Below are 14,273 nucleotides of genomic sequence, written 5' to 3'. Positions count from 1 at the left end.
TCACACTGACGGTGCGGTCTGACAGACGAACCCAATTGGACCATCCATAGCTCTCTATGGAGTGGCAGGTTCTCATCCACTTTCATTGCAGAGACTTAAGATTAAAAAGTTTCCTCCCAATGCTAGAGTTCCCATTTAAAGATTTGATTATTGAAATTGCTTTCTCTCTTAAGTGTATCTTCTCCAAAAAGAATATGTTCTATATTTGTAGCCATTCCTCATAATTGAGGTCCTCCAGCTCCCTTATTAGCTTTGCTGCTCTTCTGTGAAATCTCTCCAGTTCCAGCACATCCTTCCTGAGGATTGGTGACCAGAACTGGACAGCATACTGTATAGGTGGCTGAACCACAGTTTACATGGGGCCAAACCAGAATTTAACGCATATAATAAGCAAGTGTAGTCCCTTTTCAGGTGTTGGTCTGATAAGCTATACAGTGCTTTCCAATAAGGTACAGTATGTTACATGAGAGGCAGGGGATTCTTTTACAGAACTTACCCTCCCCACACACACATACATACACACACACTTGGATCCCTTGCACTTATGGACCAATTATCTGTGGGTTAGGGCATGAGTGAGTGTGAATTCCACTCTCCATCTGGTATATGGCATACTTATGGACTGGTTAGTTGTCCAAATGATTTATCTGTCATTAGTCTGTAAGAACATTTGTTTGCTGCAGGTTGGTTCCAAACCCACCTTTAGGTGAACTGGTTCGCTCATCTGAAATTGTAGTTTAGATAAAAATTAGAACACAGATTTCAGAATCATTCATCAAGAAAAATTCTTAAGAGTTAACAGACTTTTCCTTCCAACGCTACAAGGCATGTGGTCTTCATTACTTACATGCAGTTTAGAGTCTTCTGTAGTTTAAGAAATGAGGGCACAAATGCTTACACACTGCAAAAGAAAAACCAATAGAGGATTCTGTATTCAACCCATAAGTCAGGAGACAAAAGGGAAAAAAAAAGAAACAAATCATTACAGTGACACTCAAATCTCTCTTATTTCATCTTGACAGGAATTCTTTTATAGGATAGGGTTTTTTTCATCCCTGCAGCTATTGCCTCTCGTTACTTTTTATGGTAATTGAAGCTGGGCCCAAAAGGCCTCAGAGGCTTGTATCTTCTCCTCACATGAATGACAATATAGTGATAAACTTGAACTTAAATTTACTGAGGCGGAACTGAGGGTTCATTTGATAGCTAGCGGTTTCTAGCAGCACTGCAGGGTTTCAGGGGCTCAGCGTGAGTGAGATTGTTAATGTCCTGTGAAGGGAAACAATAACACATTTCATTAATGCATTCATGTGTGAAGCATCCATTAGAGCACTGGAGGTATTAATGACGTTATGCTTTAAACTGACATGTGGGGCATGACAAGAATTGCAAGGTCTGATGAGAACAGATGACAAGATAAGCAAATATTTGGATGGCTTAATTTGCCTGCAGGTCAGATGATGAGTGTACAGTTTTGAAGCAGCTAAATCCTCAGAGAAATCCAGTCTTGTTCAGGTTGGATTGAACTACACAAATCAGAAAGAAAATAATACAGAGGAAATACTTGTGAAGGTCTAGTAAGGTCTCACATCTGTATTGTTTATAGATGTCAACAGCCTAGTGGCTGAGTGTCCATCATTCCTGTTTCACATGACAGCTTGTTCTATATGGTTGTCTGTCATATAGGTATTGTAGACTTGCATTGTTTATTGTGCAATTTCTTACGTTGTGCATACAAACAGATTTTTACCAGGCTGCAGGTACAAATACTGTATATTACCTTTAAATGTATCTATATATAGTTTGTTGAAAAAAAAAAATAGATTTTTTATTTTAATTGGATGCTGAGGGAGACTAATAAAAAAGCACCTTTTTGGCTCTTTAAATCCTGTCTATAATGAAGGAAAATGGTTGATAAAAGTTAACTGAGAATAATCAAATTGGGCCTTTCGTTCAGCTGCAGAGTCTTTGGGAGTTGTAGACCGCATGCAGATAACTTAATTGACTTACAATGAACTGCCTACACTTGTAAAGAGGCCAAATTTTAAGAGGTTGAGAGCAGAAAATAATACTGTGTTAGAAGCCTAGAGATTATAAGTACCCTTTAGTAGTACAGTATAAAGCCAATACTGTGCAGGCTTTGGTTTCTACAAGAAAATCCCTTGGTAGGGTCTGATTTACATGGGCCCAAACTTTAAACTTTATGTGTGACAGAAACAAAATGTTGAAAAAAATATTTTAGATACCAGTCAAAGGGGCAGGCTAGAGAATCTTTGCAGAAATTTTATAAAGACCTTCCACACAACAATCCTCTCTCTCTTCTTTTGCCTTTTTGCACTAGCATCTGTTAGTATCTCTAACTTTATTGAGGACTGACAACAGCCCCAACACATCTACCCCATCTCCTTATAGTCTAATAGTAATTCTGGTGATAAAAAACATATAATACAGTACTGTGAAAAAGTTTTAGGCAGGTGTGAAAAAATGCTGTAATTTGGAAAACTTTCAGAAATAGAAGTATTAATAGAATGGAGCCTGACAGGGATGTCCATTCTTGCATTTCTTATTTATCCTGAAGTTAGAGCCCTTTTTATGTCACATATGCCAGAACCTAGACCTTCAAGGCCTTGTCTACTGTTCAATCAGTTATCACAAGCTGGCTGGCTTTGATCTGGGCTCAGATTCGGCCAAGTACCTGTTACATGTGAAATCAAAAAGAAAAGAAAAAATGGTATCTTACTAGGTCAAAAAGATTATATAAATCATATCAAAATACCTTGGGGGGGGATCCGTCCACAATATTCACAATCCAAAAAATCTATCATAAAAATGGACTACAAGGCTATAAACCAATACTAGAAAATTTTTTACAACTACTACTTTAAACCTGATTTAAACCTGATTATTTCTTGACAGATGTCCTTTAAATTCCTTACTGATTTTCACAAAAAAAGGAAAACAATAATAGTGAAGATAATAACAACAAGCAAGTTAAAAAAAACAAAACCATCCTTCATGTCCCCAAAAGCACATACAGTGAGGAACAGAAGTATTTGAACACCCTGCGATTTTGCAAGTTCTGCCACTTAGAAATCATGGAGGGGTCTGAAATTCACATTGTAGGCGCATTCCCACTCTGAGAGACAGAATTAAAAAAAAAATTCAGGAAATCACATTGTATGATTTGTAAAGAATTTATTTGTCTTGCACTGCTGAACATAAGTATTTGAACACCTAAAAAACAGCAAGAATTCTGGCTCTCAAAGACCTGTTACTGTGCCTTTAAAAAGTCCACCTCTACTCCACTCATTAATCTAACTTAGTAGCACCTGTTTGAGCTCTTTAAAGACACCTGTCCACCCCACAGTCAGTCAGACACCAACTACTACCATGGGCAAGACCAAAGAGCTGTCAAAAGACACCAGAGACAAAATTGTGGACCTCCACAAGGCTGGAAAGGGCTACGGGGCAATTGCCAAGCAGCTTGGTGAAAATAGATTAACTGTTGGAGCAATTGTTAGAAAATGGAAGAGGCTAAAGACGACTGTCAGTCTCCCTTGGACTGGGGCTCCATGCAAGATGTCACCTCATGGAGCATCACTGATGATAAGAAAGGTGAGGAATCAGCCCAGAACTACAAGGGAGGAGCTGGTCAATGACATGAAGAGAGCTGGGACCACAGTTTCAAAGGTCACTGTCAGTAGAACACTACGCCGCCATGGTTTCAAATCATGCATTGCACGGAAGGTTCCCCTGCTCAAGTCATCACATGTCCAGGCCCGTCTGAAGCTTTCCAATGACCATCTGGATGATCCAGAGGAGGCATGGGAGAAAGTCATGTGGTCAGATGAAACCAAAGTGGAACTTTTTGGTCTAAACTTCACTCGTCGTGTTTGGAGAAAAAAGAAAGAGGAGTTGCATCCCAAGAACACCATCCCTACTGTGAAGCATGGGGGTGGTAACATCATGCTTTGGGGGTGCTTTTCTGCGAAGGGGACAGGACGACTGCACTGTATTAAGGAGAGGATGAATGGGGCCATTTATTGTGAGATTTTGAGCAACAACCTCCTTCCCTCAGTCAGAGCATTGAAGATGGATCGTAGCTGGGTCTTCCAACATGACAACGACCCGAAGCACACAACCAGGATAACCAAGGAGTGGCTCCGTAAGAAGCATATCAAGGTTCTGGAGTGGCCTAGCCAGTGTCCAGACCTAAATCCAATAGAACATCTTTGGAGGGAGCTAAAACTCCTTGTTGCTCAGCGACAGCACTGAAACCTGACAGATCTAGAGGAGATCTGTGTGGAGGAGTGGGCCAAAATCCCTGTTGCAGTGTGTGCAAACCTGGTCAAGAACTACAGGAAATGTTTGACCTCTGTAATTGCAAACAAAGGCTTCTGTACCAAATATTAACACTGATTTTCTCAGGTGTTCAAATACTTATGTTCAGCAGTGCAAGACAAATAAATTCTTTAAAAATCATACAATGTGATTTCCACACTTTTTTTTAAATTCTGTCTCTCAGAGTGGGAATGCACCTACAATGTGAATTTCAGACCCCTCCATGATTTCTAAGTGGGAGAACTTGCAAAATCGCAGGGTGTTCAAATACTTCTGTTCCTCACTGTATGTAATAGTTGAGATTATAATGATATATACCAAAATAAGGGGACCTGAAAATGGGGACTTTTGAGGCACAACATAATCATAAAAACATGATTTATTTTGTATCAAACTTCAATATGTAAAACAACAATCTATGTCACAGCAACAGTACTAAAGTGTGTACAAAATAAAAGTTTACAATATCAAGGAGCAGCAAATCTATTTCCATGTTGTGGCAGGCGCAGCACCCTTTGGTGCCTAGTGCGCTGTGGCATTAGAAAAATTATGCAATTGCTGTTTCTTTGTTTGATTAGACTGACTTTACTCTGTAATTCCTCCAATGCCGCTCTATGGATGCAGTAGGTTTAAAGAGCACACCGAATACTTTAGTTAACTTCTTTAATAACTTCAATCTTCTTCATATAACTGCTTACAATGGCTTATTTCTTTCATATTACAATGGTTTAATTCGTATTACATTGGGTTGATTCGATAGATTGATAAATTCGTTAGATTCGGTAAATTCGTTCGATTATGATTACTCTACAGTGACTTGATTCGTAAGTTCGGTGGAACTACAAGTAAACACATACAACAGTTTTTAGACACAGATCTACCTGCACTGTTAAACAATAGAGGAACACACAAGTGCATTAAATACCTATTTGGCCTTCTCTACTTCCATGGAGCTTCTCTGATTGGAACTTTGTCTGTTTCCTCCTCTGTCTGGTGAGCATGTGTCTCTAGAAAATCCTAGCAGGGAGTTTTACACAGACATAAATGTGAAACTGGCTGTGATTGGTTAAGGCTCTGTACAGTATGAGGCTGTCTGTGATTGGCTCACCTTTAACTAACTCTTAAAGGCATATTTTCCTTTTCTGCTTCTGCTAACACAATGAATATATAAATGTCATATAACAAAGACATAAATCACAGCAATGATTCTGCTTTTGGCTTTAACATATGCCCATATACACTGTACTGAGGTTATTGGCAGGTTTGGTATACACATATATGTGAACCATATTAACAACCTAGGACTGGTCTTAGCTGGCCAGCTGCACTCCCACCAAAATTACCTATAATTCTATGTTCTCAGTAATAGGATTCGAGCATGAATTTGAGGAATTTCCCATCAGTTTCTCAACTCTCAAGTGACTTTGTTACTCTCAAGCAGAACAACTAACTTTTGTATTGGGCGTTCCAACTTGAGTGGAGTTGTGAGACGTTTTCCCTTTTTGTCCAGTTTTGAGTCTCCCATTTGTAACAAAACTCTTCTTACTAGTCCTTCTTCATCCTTTCGAGCTTCTAGGACTTTGGCCAATTTCCATTGACTTCTAGGTAAGTCGTCTTCCTTTACTAACACTATGTCATCAACATGAACATTTCTTCTAGGCGTTTGCCATTTACTTCTTAGTATGAGATGAGCTAAGTACTCCTTGCTCCATCTATTCCAAAACTGCTCTGATAGATATTGAACTCTTCGCCATCTTTTCCTTGCGTATAAATCCTCTTTGGTGAAGTTGCCAGTCGGTGGCTGTATGTAATCAGACTTAAGGTGAAGTAGATGGTTGGGAGTTAGAGGTTCTAAGCTTGTTGGGTCGTTGATGTTGTTGACTGTAAGTGGACGACTGTTAACAATAGACATTACTTCATAGAATAGTGTCCTAAGTGAAGCATCATCTAATCTTCCGACGTTCTTTTTCAACACTGAACTTAGTACGTTTCTTACAGTTCTGATTTGCCTCTCCCAGACTCCGCCTGTATGGCTTGCATGTGGAGCATTCATGTGAAAATCACACTGTTTCTCTAACAAGGACTCAGTTACTTTTTCTTTATCAATCTCTTTTAGAGCCTTGTTCAATTCGTTCTTTGCTCCAGCAAAATTAGATCCTTGGTCAGATCTAAGTTCTCTGACAGTACCTCTAATGGCTATGAAACATCTTAAGGCGTTGATAAAGGCGTCGGTTGACATATCTTCCAACATTTCCAGGTGAATTGCTCTGGAGCTTAGACAAGTAAATATCAGTCCATATCTCTTGTACTCTTTGCGGTTTTGTTTGGTGATAAATGGGCCGAAGCAATCCATTCCGCTATAAAGAAATGGTGGTGATGGGTTTACACGATCAGCTGGTAGATCAGCCATTCTTTGTTCTTCTGTAGGTCTACGTGATTTTCTACAGATTACACATTTACTTATGTACTTCGCTATAACTTTGCTTCCTTTCACTATCCAGTAACCACCTTCTCTCAAACAGCTTTGAGTAAAGCTTCTTCCTTGATGCAAGGATTTGTTGTGGTAGTGATTGATAATCAATCTTGTGAAGGTAGAATTTTTGGGTAGAATTGCTGGATGCTTAACTCTGTTAGGTAGCGATGCATTTTCCAGCCTCCCTCCCACCTTCAGTATACCATCCTGCAGAATAAGATTAAGCTTGTACAATGGGTGGTTGTTTGGAAGTCTCTTAGGTTCTTGACTAAGTCTCTTCAATTCTTCACTGTAGAATCTTTGATGAATGAGTCTTATAACTAGAGATGAGCGAATTATTCAAAAATTCGATTCGGCTGATTCGCCGAATTCGCGGAATAAATTCGATTCGAGGCGAATATATTCGCTGCGAATTTAACTTATAAAAAGGGTGTTTCTAGGCTTCAGAGAGCCTTTATATTAGTGCAGAACACTGTACCTTTAATTTAAATGCCCTTGGAGTCTGCTGGGGAAGAGAACTAATACTGTCAGTCAGTATGACATGCAGATGAGTGCCGTCGATCTTAGAATCACCGCACACTTCACTCATTTGGGCAGTCACGGGGCCAAAACCAGAGTGTGGAGCCACAGTGTGGTGGTGGAGGCAGCAGCAATGGGAGGCCATACAGCACCCTATGACAAAATGGAACCCACCAGCAGTGTGAGGAGACCTGAAAGTGGCACATGGCAGAGTGTGGCGATGGAGACAGCAATGGGAGGCCGTACAGGGACCCATGACACACTCTGGACCTGGCAGCAGCATGAGGAGGTGGTACAGGGGCCCATGACAGATTACGGGCCTGGCAGCAGCAGTGGGCGGGCGGTGGATGCAGCAGTATTCGGAAGCCAAACACAGGCCTCGGTTAAAAAGCGGAAGCCGTCAGCAGCGTGATCAGACGACAGAGGCACATGGCGCAGGGTGGCGGTGGAGGCAGCAGTATTCGGAAGCCATACACAGGCCTAGGTTAAAAAGCGGAAGCCGTCAGCAGCGTGAGCAGATGACAGAGACACATGGCGCAGGGTGGCGGTGGATGCAGCAGTATTCGGAAGCCAAACACAGGCCTCGGTTAAAAAGCGGAAGCCGTCAGCAGCGTGAGCAGACGACAGAGGCACATGGCGCAGGGTGGCGGTGGAGGCAGCAGCAATGGAAGGCCATACAGCACCCTATCACAAAATGGAACCCACCAACAGTGTAAGGAGACCTGAAAGTGGCACATGGCGCAGGGTGGCGGTGGAGGCAGCAGTATTCGGAAGACATACACAGGACTAGTTTAAAAAGCGGAAGCCGTAAGCAGCGTGAGCAGACGACAGAGGCACATGGCGCAGGGTGGCGGTGGAGGCAGCAGTATTCGGAAGCCATACACAGGCCTAGGTTAAAAAGCGGAAGCCGTCAGCAGCGTGAGCAGATGACAGAGACACATGGCGCAGGGTGGCGGTGGAGGCAGCAGTATTCAGAAGCCATACACAGGCCTAGGTTAAAAAGCGGAAGCCGTCAGCAGCGTGAGCAGACGACAGAGACACATGGCGCAGGGTGGCGGTGGAGGCAGCAGTATTCGGAAGCCATGCACAGGCCTAGGTTAAAAAGCAGAAACCGTCAGCAGCGTGAGCAGACGACAGAGACACATGGCGCAGGGTGGCGGTGGATGCAGCAGTATTCGGAAGCCAAACACAGGCCTCGGTTAAAAAGCGGAAGCCGTCAGCAGCGTGAGCAGACGACAGAGGCACATGGCGCAGGGTGGCGGTGGAGGCAGCAGCAATGGAAGGCCATACAGCACCCTATCACAAAATGGAACCCACCAACAGTGTAAGGAGACCTGAAAGTGGCACATGGCAGAGTCTGGCGATGAAGTCAGCAGCAATGGGAGGCCGTACAGGGACCCATGACACACTCTGGACCTGGCAGCAGCAAGAGGAGGCGGTACAGGGGCCCATGGCAGAGTGGCGAAGCGTAAGCAGCTTAAATTGAAGGCCATACAGAGGCCTATGTTAAAAATAATAACATGTTTGGGGCATGATTCATGGCGGATTTAGTCAGTTGTGTCAGGAACTGGTGGTTTGAAATCCAGACTAATCCACGCCTGATTCATTTTCACAAACGTGAGTCTCTCCACACTTTGGGTGGACAGTCGTGTCCTCCGCGGAGTTACAATACCTCCTGCCGCACTAAACACGCGCTCCGATGCCACGCTACTGGCCGGGCATGAAAGCCTTTCAAGGGCAAATTCAGCTAGTTGGGGCCAAAGGTCAAGTTTCGTTGCCCAGTAGTCAAGGAGATTGTCTACCTCAGTTGGCAGGGTGCTGTCCAAGTAGGCCCGAGCCTGTTGTTTGAGGTCCTGCTCCAGGTCCACCTGATGCTGCTGCTGCTGCGGCTGGTTAGTAGTTTCCTCACTGCGCTGGTGAAGAAAGCTACTCATCATCGACTGCAGACTGAGGCAGCCGCTGCTGGTGGAGCTGCCACTGCTCCTACCACCCCACCCCTCCCCTGCTGCCATGGCAGCGGAACGCGAGCGCACAGGGCCCACAGTGTCTGAGGATGGACGTTGGCGCAGAAAGGCAGAGACCAACTGACTACATAGGTGGTTTTTATAGTACTTTATTTTGGCCTCCCTCTCAGCAGGTGTGAAAAAGGCCATCATTTTTGAACGGTAGCGAGGGTCCAACAAGGTGGACAGCCAAAAGTCATCCCTCTGTCTGATGGTTATTATTCGGCTGTCGCTACGCAAGCAACCGAGCATGCTATGGGCCATTTGTGCCAAGGAATGCGAGGGACTCCCTGCCTCCATCTCCACAGCATACTGCCACGGTGCGTCTGGGTCCTCTGTCTCCTCCTCCTCCTCTACCAGATGCTCCTGCTCCTCCACTCCTGTCCGCTGAGTGGAAAAACCACCCATTTCACTCAATAATTCCTGAGCACCAATGTCCTCCTCTACCTCCTCCTCTTCTTCCTGTCCTGCCCCCACAGGGGTCATGTGGCGTTGAGATCTGTGCGCCACGTCTACAGCACCCTGACCAGCCATTGTTAACAGCATTTGTTCCAGGACATGCAACAGAGGAATGACGTCGTTCATCCCATAGTCCTGCCGACTCACGAATAGCGTGGCCTCCTCAAAGGGCCTGAGCAAGCGGCAGGTGTCACGCATGAGCTGCCAATGGCTGACATCTAAGTTACACAGGGGAGTACCTTTATCCGCTTGTAACATCAGGAAATCGGTGATGGCCTTTCGCTGTTCGTAAAGGCGGTCTAACATATGTAGGGTTGAATTCCACCTTGTTGCAACGTCGCAGATCAGGCGATGCTGTGGAATTCCGTTCTGCCGCTGCAGCTCAAGGAGGGTGTGCTTTGCGGTGTAGGAATGGCTGAAATGCATGCAAAGTTTACGTGACATTTTAAGGATGTCTTGCAGTGGGATGGTGGATTTTAGGAACCGCTTGACAACCAGATTGAACACGTGAGCCATGCATGGCGCATGGCACAACCTTCCTTGACGCAGAGCAGACACCATGTTCTTTCCGTTGTCGGTCAACATGGTTCCGATTTTCAGTTTGCGCGGAGACAGCCATCTGTCGATTTCTCTGTTCATTACACTCAGAAGTTCCTCCCCTGTGTGACTTCGTTCGCCAAGGCATACCAGGTGCAGCACAGCGTGACACCGTTGCGCCCTGCACATGTGATATGCCGATCGGGTAATGGGACTTGGCACGGGGGTGGCGGCTGAGGACACGGCGGAAGAAGAGGTGGTAGAGGCGGACATCTTTGCCGGACCAAGGACGTGCAAACGTGGAGGCAAAAGCGGCGTGACCTGTCCAAGTTGCTGGTGCGGCTGTGCCGGCACCACGTTCACCCAGTGGGCCGTAAATGACATGTACTGTCCCTGACCGTAGTTACAGCTCCACACGTCAGCGCTGCCGTGCACTTTGGCAGAGACCGACATGCTCAAAGACTGGCCCACCATCTCTTCTACATGTGAATGCAGGGCTGGCACTGCCTTTTTGGCGAAGAAATGCCGGCTTGGCACTCTCCACCGCGACGCGGCACAAGCCATCATTTCTCGGAAAGGTGCTGAGTCCACCACTTGGAAAGGGAGGGACTGCAGCACCAGCAACTTGGACAGGAGGACGTTCAGCTTCTGCACCGTCGGGTGCGTGCTCGCAAACTGTTGTCTCTTGGAAACGGATTCCAAGAAAGACTGCTGACGGAATACGTGAAGAGGAGTAGCAGGAGAAGGAGCATCTGAACGAGCGGAAGATGCCAACGAGCGACAACTCCCCTCAGCAGAGGTGTTGGAGCCTTGACTGGCTGATAGAGGGCGATTGACGTCGGGTGACGGAGCAAGTAACGGAGCGGGTGATGGAGCGGGGGCTGGGGCAGGCAGAACCGCCGTATCTTTATCACGGTTTTCCCAGGCCACCAAATGGCGACGCTGCATATGCTGCCGCAACGCTGTAGTCCCAACATGGGCCCCCTGGCCACACTTGACTTTCTGGCCACATAGTCGACATACGGCTACGTTTACTTCCTCGGGCGGCTTGACGAAAAATTGCCACACCGCCGAGTAGGAAACTTTGCCCCCGCTACTCCTCACTGGCTGACTGCTACTTCCTCCGTGCACACTGGCACCACTACTGGCCGTGGTGGTAGGCTGCAGTGGAGCTGGTGCTCTACTCCGTGGCCGTTTGCCTCCACTGACACTGCTTGCTGCGACCCTGCTGCCTCCTGGGCAACCCACCGACTGTTTTGCTCGCTGGCAAGCTGGCACCCTCTTCTCCTGATGATGCGGAAGCAATAGCCTGATGACGACGAGGCTGCCAAGTGCGATCAGCCTCATCATCATCAATTAGGGTCTCCGCGTCACTACTAGCCCCCTCGGCTGCGTGTGGGTCAGGAGACAGACCTGTCTCTAGACCGGCTACCGAGCCACTCTCCTCGCCAGTACTTCTTCGCTTGGCTGCTGAAGAGGCGGATGTCTCCCCCCGTTCCTGACCGCCCTCTGTTAGCTCTTCCTCACTGTACAGTGGGGCTGAGCCCACAGCATGCGATACTTCGCTTGGTGAGGGAACACTAAAGGACAGGGGCAGGTAGAGGACACGTGATTTCAGTGGGCTTGCTCCCGGGCCATGCCAACTAACGGTTGTGTCTGACGTACCCACCGACCGTTGGCTGTAGGTGTCAGAGGTGACCTGGGAAGAGGAAGACGACCGAGTCAACCAATCGATGACGGCAGGGTTGTCGGTGGAGACACGACCACTGGATGACACCGGGAGCACTGGCCTCTGGCTGCGACTAGTGCTGCCTCGACCCCTTCCTCTGCTGCCACGTCTGCTCGCTCCTGAAACATTGCCTCCTCTGCCACTCCTCTGCGTGTTGTCTGACATACTCTTTAATTCAATAAGCACCCCAAACATAAAACAGGATTTAACTCTTTGAACGTACAATAGTGGTTGTGAAGCAGAAAGTAACGATTCTGTGTCCCTGAGTAACAATTCTGTGTCCCTGAGTAACGATTCTGTGTCCCTGAGTAACGATTCTGTGTCCCTCAGTAACAATTCTGTGTCCCTGAGTAACAATTCTGTGTCCCTGAATAACGATTCTGTGTCCCTGAGTAACAATTCTGTGTCTGTCCCTGAGTAACGATTCTGTGTCCCTGAGTAACGATTCTGTGTCCCTGAGTAACAATTCTGTGTCCCTCAGTAACAATTCTGTGTCCCTGAGTAACAATTCTGTGTCCCTGAGTAACGATTCTGTGTCCCTGAGTAACGATTCTGTTTCCCTGAGTAACGATTCTGTGTCCCTGAGTAACAATTCTGTGTCCCTCAGTAACGATTCTGTGTCCCTCAGTAACAATTCTGTGTCCCTCAGTAACAATTCTGTGTCCCTGAGTAACAATTCTGTGTCCCTGAGTAACGATTCTGTGTCCCTCAGTAACAATTCTGTGTCCCTGAGTAACAATTCTGTGTCCCTGAGTAACAATTCTGTGTCCCTCAGTAACGATTCTGTGTCCCTCAGTAACGATTCTGTGTCCCTCAGTAACAATTCTGTGTCCCTGAGTAACAATTCTGTGTCCCTGAGTAACAATTCTGTGTCCCTGAGTAACGATTCTGTGTCCCTGAGTAACAATTCTGTGTCCCTGAGTAACGATTCTGTGTCCCTGAGTAACGATTCTGTGTCCCTGAGTAACAATTCTGTGTCTGTCCCTGAGTAACGATTCTTTGTCCCTGAGTAACAATTCTGTGTCTGTCCCTGAGTAACAATTCTGTGTCCCTGAGTAACGATTCTGTGTCCCTGAGTAACGATTCTGTGTCCCTGAGTAACAATTCTGTGTCTGTCCCTGAGTAACGATTCTGTGTCCCTGAGTAACGATTCTGTGTTCCTGAGTAACAATTCTGTGTCCCTGAGTAACAATTCTGTGTCCCTGAGTAACAATTCTGTGTCCCTGAGTAACAATTCTGTGTCCCTCAGTAACGATTCTGTGTCCCTCAGTAACAATTCTGTGTCCCTGAGTAACAAATCTGTGTCCCTGAGTAACAATTCTGTGTCCCTGAGTAACGATTCTGTGTCCCTCAGTAACGATTCTGTGTCCCTGAGTAACAATTCTGTGTCCCTGAGTAACGATTCTGTGTCCCTGAGTAACGATTCTGTGTCCCTGAGTATCAATTCTGTGTCCCTGAGTAACGATTCTGTGTCCCTGAGTAACAATTCTGTGTCCCTGAGTAACGATTCTGTGTCCCTGAGTAACGATTCTGTGTCCCTGAGTAACAATTCTGTGTCTGTCCCTGAGTAACGATTCTGTGTCCCTGAGTAACGATTCTGTGTCCCTGAGTAACAATTCTGTGTCCCTGAGTAACAATTCTGTGTCCCTGAGTAACGATTCTGTGTCCCTGAGTAACGATTCTGTGGCCCTAAAGTCTCTGTGGCCCTAACTCTGTCCCTAATACAGACAGGTCTGTCTCTCTTGAATGACCGGAGGCTAATGGAGAATTCTAAGATGGCCGCGATTTATTGCTCCACCATTACACAGTGCTGGCTGGCTGGCTGCTGATTGGCTAATGCGATCACATGTCATGAATGAATGCATTATGGGTCAGCGCGCCTTGTCTGCGCGCCTTCCCAGAGATCCCCGCTCCGTCGCCACACATGTCGCCGCCATTTTTGGGAAAATTCGATTCGTGCATCCGAAGTTTGCTAATTTTCGGATTCGGCGCGAATCAAATTTTTCCTAATCTTCGAAACGAATTCCACTTCGTCATGTTCGATTCGCTCATCTCTACTTATAACCGTTTCTTCAGCTTTCACTCTTTCCTCTACATTCAACGATTCTTTCTTTCTGATTCCTTTTGCTAAGCGTTGAATTCGAGCAACAATGTTTATGACTGTATTCCACTTTGAGCATCTGGCTAGTCGTTCAAGTATGTCATCTTGACA

Source organism: Staurois parvus, unplaced genomic scaffold (assembly GCF_062004578.1).
Source record: "Staurois parvus isolate SC_StPar_1 unplaced genomic scaffold, SC_StPar_1.0 ptg000215l, whole genome shotgun sequence".
In the NCBI taxonomy this organism is placed as follows: Eukaryota; Metazoa; Chordata; class Amphibia; order Anura; family Ranidae; genus Staurois; species Staurois parvus.
Note: the sequence above shows the minus strand (reverse complement) of the source record.